At 42.1% G+C, this 6,337-nt stretch overlaps 1 pseudogene across 1 annotated transcript in view; it reads right to left on the bottom strand.

Annotated features, from left to right (window-relative positions):
- Positions 1-915: 915 nt before the first annotated feature.
- The window catches only part of LOC311511170 (mitochondrial glutamate carrier 1-like), a 31,886-nt pseudogene continuing 26,464 nt past the window's right edge, over positions 916-6,337 (bottom strand). Inside the window, exons 6-11 of the transcript XR_014714607.1 lie at positions 6,201-6,291; positions 5,189-5,307; positions 4,471-4,776; positions 4,225-4,379; positions 3,388-3,463; positions 916-2,569 (exon numbers count right to left, since the gene is read on the bottom strand). The product of XR_014714607.1 is annotated as a mitochondrial glutamate carrier 1-like (transcript). The remainder of the gene's footprint in view (positions 2,570-3,387; positions 3,464-4,224; positions 4,380-4,470; positions 4,777-5,188; positions 5,308-6,200; positions 6,292-6,337) is intronic.

Genomic DNA, 6,337 nt, shown 5'->3' with positions numbered 1-6,337 from the left:
TCTTGGATGGTGATCTAAGGTGTGGTGATCTGCTGCTTTGTCATCTCCAGGCTCAATACCTGATTGATTGTGATTATTTATTTTAGATCTGTTCCTTGACCCTTGGTGCCTTCTAGATTGGGTCACTGTAGTGTGCTCATTTCCTCTTTGCTCTCAGGTGCTGACATCCATGTACACAGCTTAATACTGTCTGTCAGAGAGATGCCTCTCCCCATGAGTAGTGAACTTGGGTGCGCAAACTATATGTCCGTGGCTTTAAACATCTGGTTGGGAATTCCAGAATCAAGCACTTTGCACTGAGAAACCCCCTTCCCCACTTGACTGAAGGAGCCTGCGTCTGTTGAGCTTTATGGCTTATCTGTAACTTATGTTGAAGGGTAAAGGGAGTGGGGGCAAGCTGAACCTTCTGTCTGAATTTTGTTTCTAAAGATTATATGAAATGTGGTTTGGACATATTGGGCACATTTGGTCACTTTAAAAAAAATAAAATAGGTGGCACATGGTCCTCTCCCAATGTACATTAAGTGAAATTACACATGCCCTGCTCCTCAATTTGGGGGCTACACCCACTCTGTGCACAGTAAGTGGCAGCCTTCTCTTAGGTACTGAGCAGGCATGGGTGAAGAGTCTGTGCCCATTTGTAGGGAAATAAGAGTAGGTGAATGAATGAATTTTTGCCTCACTATGAACCCCTGCAGCTGTGAAACAGCAACAGGTGGCTCAATGGTAAGCTATAAATAAAACAGACCAAACACACAGTGGCAAGGCGAGGTAGTTTCTAGCAGGTGGTTCACAGCAGGGGAAAAAAGCTGCAGAACCCACTTATGGAATTTTACAACCCTAGCATTCACATGTCTATTTTATTAACAGAATTGCAGAAGTCAGAGATGGAAAAGGGCCATTCAGTCCCTTCTCGCCTCTGCCCAAGTCAATCTCACTCCACTTATCCAAAGACTGCATGGGGGCCATGCAGGGCTGCAGCAAAGAAAAAATATGCCTCACTAATACTGAAGGATCACTAGCTTTTACTGCAAGGTGGTATGGCAGGCACAGGGTCTGGATGGCTTCTACAAAGTTGCCATTCATGTCACAAAGGGCTTCAAGCTTTCCTTGCACCATATACATTTAAATCCCAGACTGCACACTGTGGATTTGGGGAAGGGGCCAAAGATACTGACCAGTTTATTCCTCCGCAAACAACAACAACAACAACAAAAACTGGGAGCAGCCATTACATGAGCTCACTGCCAAGGAAAAGAAATGGCTAAATGTAATCAAAGGTAATATTTTAACATGGTTAAAAACTCTTTATCCAGTTTTACCCTCAGGTGCAGCTCCTAGCAAGTTCAATGGTTGCACTGTATATTTGTTTGAGGGAAGAACTGGTCCCTAATTGCTGAGAACTTCAAGTATGGAATGAGTTATGCTAACCAGTTCAAGTAGCACCTATGTCTCTGCTGAACAATCATGGGTTTATGAGCATACAAAATCGTCTGAGGGCTTTCTCTAGAACCCATATTGTAAGTGATACATAGGCCTTGTACAGGATGAATTTCATCCTGAGTGCCTGTCTAAGATAGTTTGCCTACTGTGCATGTATGGTCTGAAATGGCTTCTGTTTTTAGCTGTCACCAAAGCAACCACCTTCTTTACAAGGAAATGCTTCAAGTTGTAAACTATGACTTTTTATAAGCCCTAGCCTTCTGTTCCCAATTAACTGTGACGAGTGAATTAATGAAACAGCACTGATGGATCAGAGAACAAAGAGAAATACCTAGTCTGGTAGCTGGATAATCAAGTGCAGTTAATAGAGAAAGACTTGGCCCCAAACCCGTTAAAAAATATGTCGTTCATGTTCCCTTCATTAAATAATGAAATCCCTTCAACAGCATGTCCTTAACCTCCATGTAAGACTGAAGTCTTTAATCTGTCCCATTAAATCCCACTATCTACTGAAGTTCCAAATCAACTACCCCTAATGTCTGATCACGCTATCCTCTGAAAAGTACACAAAATTCAGAAAAGCAGCTATGGTCATTTCACATATAGAGATTTATATCTCTTACAACCCTCAGCACTGGGAGACATTTCCATACACTAACAATATGCAGACTCCTATACTGCACTGGTTGTTGGTGTCACAAGTCTGACTCGTGGTGCAAAATAGGAAATGCCATGAAAAGGAGACATACAGCATCCCCAAGCTGGGGTGCAACACTGAGCAGCAGCCCAGGGATACGTTGTCCCAACTTTCCGTTAACTTTAGTTGATGAGTAACAGTTTATTCAGGGAACCCCAGATTCACTAAGAATGTAAGTAAATCAGTCTGAGTTGCCATTTGTTTCTTGGGTCCTCTCTATACCGATGATTCTTGCAGGTTCTGTTCCAACGTGTCCATGGCATGAGGAGTTAGGATGAAAATCTGCCATATTGGGAAAGCTCAACAAGGAACTCCCCTACTCCAGTAAAGTAAATAACTTGAGCTACACCAAAGAGAGGAGCAATGACTAATGCTCTGCAGCGAGCCCCAATCAGGAAGGCAAGGCGACCCTCCTTCCACCAAATTTTCCTGAAAATAGAAGACAATATATATTGTTTTTGTTACCAGGCTCTCAAACAGGTCATTTAACGTTCATGCTACCACTGCACACACAGTGTTTTTCCTTATACGTGTTCAGCTTTCATGAAAGAGAGAGAAAAAACACAAATGTAAACCTGTGGCAGCAGCATGTCTGTCTAATTCAGCACTAATGCTTCACAATCTATTAAAAGCTAAGAATATATTCTAATGGTAGGAGTTCTTAGATCACTGGCAAGACAGACTTCCAGCCCCATGCCACTGCACTGAGATCAGTGCAAGTTCGGGGCCTAAATGCCTTTGATCTAGGTGAAAGTGTATTGACATTTACATGATGGTAGACAGCTAAGAAGGGCTCCCACTTGTATAGCTCACCAATGCCATTTCCCTCATGGGTGCACACAGCTGTCCATACCTAAGTGGAAACAATACAATGATGAAGGATATCACCACATTTTTGTTGGTGATATGGTGTTTGAGCGGAGGCAGTTCATATCCAGGCAGTGGCTGATTCTCAGTACTTCTGCACTGAGGGACAAGACTGTTATTACTTGTGTTTTAGCAAATAAGAAAATGAATTCATATTCAGCAAAAAATATCCCATTTATAAACGAATTGGGATATTAACTCCCTGGCTGTCTGCCTAGTGCTACAAAACTAGTTCACCATTAAGAATTCACTGATCTCCACAATTACACAAAATGACTCAAAGCCACAAAGAGTACAATTCTGAAGGCTGTCCAAGTCATATACACCCTTAATTAGTCGTTTTTGAAAAATATTGCCCATCATCATTCTTCATTTGTTACCTTGCACAGTCAACAAGTCCGCTGTAGCTGTCCTCATTTGTTCCTTTGGTTAGTGACAGGAGCCGTGTCTTTATTACTGGAAAATCAAAATGTTCCATGGTAAAGCATAGTATTGGCTTGAACAGATTTACACAGGCAGGGCCAGGAAAGGACCCCTGAATGCTGTTTGAAGACACACATCTTGTCTGTTATCCATACTAAGACTTTTCTTGTTTTATTTTAATAGACAGCAGAGACCAGAATGAGCTCCTCTGCCCCATACCCAGAAAGATGAAGGCAAGTGTGTTCAATGCTGTTTGACTCCCCTTCTAGCCTAAAAAAAGTGCCATGTGTTTCCACTGACATGGTTGAACACTGAACAGTTACCTGCCCAATGTTCCACAGAGCTGCTGGTGTTGGTGTCTCATGTTATTTGTACTGTATAAGAACATACAGACTGCAACACTGATCAGACCATTGGTCTGCCAGTCTTGCCTTCTGCAATAGCCAACACTTAATGCTTCAATAATGGTGTATAATACACCTACCAAGATATTCCTCCTCCTTTCCAAATCAATAGAAAGTTTCATTCATGTCTGTGTGAAGTATCTGATATTGACTTTTAATTTCCATTGAGTTTTCCTGGAGTCATCAGCATTCTTTGTTGGGACATCCTAACAGCACTCAAGGGCTGTTTTTAAGGTCCCATTGGTACAGCTGCCCTCCTCAAAAACAACTCTTCACTAATCCATGGTACCGCTGTTGAGGTGCCTATCTCAAAGCACAGACAGGAAGGGGATTGTTCTTCAAGCGATGGTCCCTATGTGGATTCCAAACGTGTAATAAAAAGCCTCTTACCATCACATGGATTGACAGACACTGTTGCCACAGAGCCAGCCAGACAACCAGCTAGAAATAACTGATAAAACGGGGCTCTCTCCTCCAGAGACTCCTGTCCTCGTCTGTACAAACGTGCAAATAATGGAAAGTAGATGATGGAGAAGGGAACATCCCTGAGTAAAGAAGACACCATGTTTACATAACACCCCTTGATCAACAGTTCTCACCAATGAAAGGAGAAAATGAGAAATGTACCATTACCACCTCAGTAAAGTGGCTCCAAGACCCCTGTAGAGTCCCTTAATGCCCTCTGTGTATGCAGAAGTGCAGCTGCTATCTGTGTAGCAGCTCCAGTGTTATATGCTCTGGTCAGGGGAGAGCTGACAGCTACAAGTTTATAGCCAGAACTTGAACAGTGGATTCCACTTGCAAGCTGTTGAGATGCTGAAATGAAGCCAGAAATGTCAAGCTTACTTATTTCCTGGCACTCTTCCTGAAGTTTCAGATCTAGTTCTTCATCCTCAGTACAATGAGGCTGGAGAATCTGGTCATGGCCACCACCCAAAGCACCTTCTTACAAGAACTGGCCTGCACTCAAGAAGTCTCATACCAAAGCTGCTACTTCTCGCTGATCTTTCCCAACCACTAAACAGTGCTCCTACCTGACAAGATATTGCCAATTCTACGTTACCACACCCAATCAGCCACAACAGACTGACAGAAGATCAGGACAAGATTCCTCTTTGTCCTACATTCCTCTGGGGCCAAAGTGTTGTACAGTACAAAGATTGATCTGCACTGATTGTTGCTCTCAGGCAATGAGAGCTAAAACCTGAAACAATATTAACAGCTCCATCATTCACGACGTCAGAGATCTGTGTGTTAGCGAAAATGTGTCTTTTTAGCAGAGACACATTAATGCCCAGAAATTGACACTCAAAGCCAAGCACGTTGTAAATGAAGGGGATAAGTGCTCAATTACCTACTCTCCCTGCATCCTAAAGTTGGATTTTCAGCATCTCCATGGGAGTGGTGATGATGACCTGGCGTGTTCCAGCACCACAGCCTGCCACCATCTCTCTGGATGTGGTCAGGACCGTTCTAAAATGGGGACGAAAAAGATTATGGTATAGCAATATCTGTTTAGACCACAAATCATACAGGAGCAACAGAATGCCTCATTGACAATCTCATCATCTGTAACCTTATTCCAATGTGCTGAGGCAGAGTCTAAAAGGTACTAACTTCTTCCAATCAACAAGTTAATTATCTGGCACTGTACCCAACACTGTGCTGCACCTCCTACTTACATCTTTGGCAGCATAAGGTGCTGTATAAAACTAGCAGTTTTGTTAAACAGCTGAGTTACTTTCAGTTCTGTTCAAAGCAAGGGGGAAAAGTTAAGTTTAATAAAACTGGCAGAAAAAGCCATGTCTACCCTATGAGAAGAAGTTTTTCTTCTTTTTCCTCCACCATACATGTTTTATGCTCCTAGCTGCTGTGTAATGATGGTCAAACATTACAAGTGTCCTTGCAACCTAACAGGCTATTGTAATATTACATTGTTATGAACATATTACTTCAGTTTTTAAAACTCTACTAACTTTCTGCCTTTCTGTACACATGTTCAGAGTTCCAGAGAAGCTGTCTTCCATTTATTTCAGCGGGGCTACCTGTGTAAGTGAAGGATGCGGGACTGGACCCTCAAAAGCTAAGTTACATATTTATCTAATGTATATAACTATCATCACTGTAGTATCTGAACAAACATCTAATACAAACTAAGACACTCCCTCTCTAGGCTATTTGCCTGTGGTCCTAGAAATTCACATGACTTTGATGGAGCTACAGCTTTGTTTCATTAAAATTAAACCTTGTATTGAGAATGTATTCCACAGAAAGACTAATAGGGCAAGTCCGAGTATATACATCAAACTCTACCATATACAAAGTATCATGTTCTAGATATCTTGACTATCCAGAGAGGAACGTACCCATCCCTGGCCAAGAAGTGCCTGAAATAGTCATTTGCGAGGAGCTTGATTGCCTTCTCAGGTGTTACTAAGGTCAGATTTACTGCGGCACCTAAAAATAAATACACTTCTATTTAATTGAAACAGAGCTTTTCTTC

The sequence above is a fragment of the Lepidochelys olivacea genome (genome assembly GCF_965140295.1).
Source record: "Lepidochelys olivacea isolate rLepOli2 genome assembly, chromosome: 21".
Taxonomy (NCBI): Eukaryota; Metazoa; Chordata; order Testudines; family Cheloniidae; genus Lepidochelys; species Lepidochelys olivacea.
This window is presented reverse-complemented; position numbering and strand designations above follow the sequence as displayed.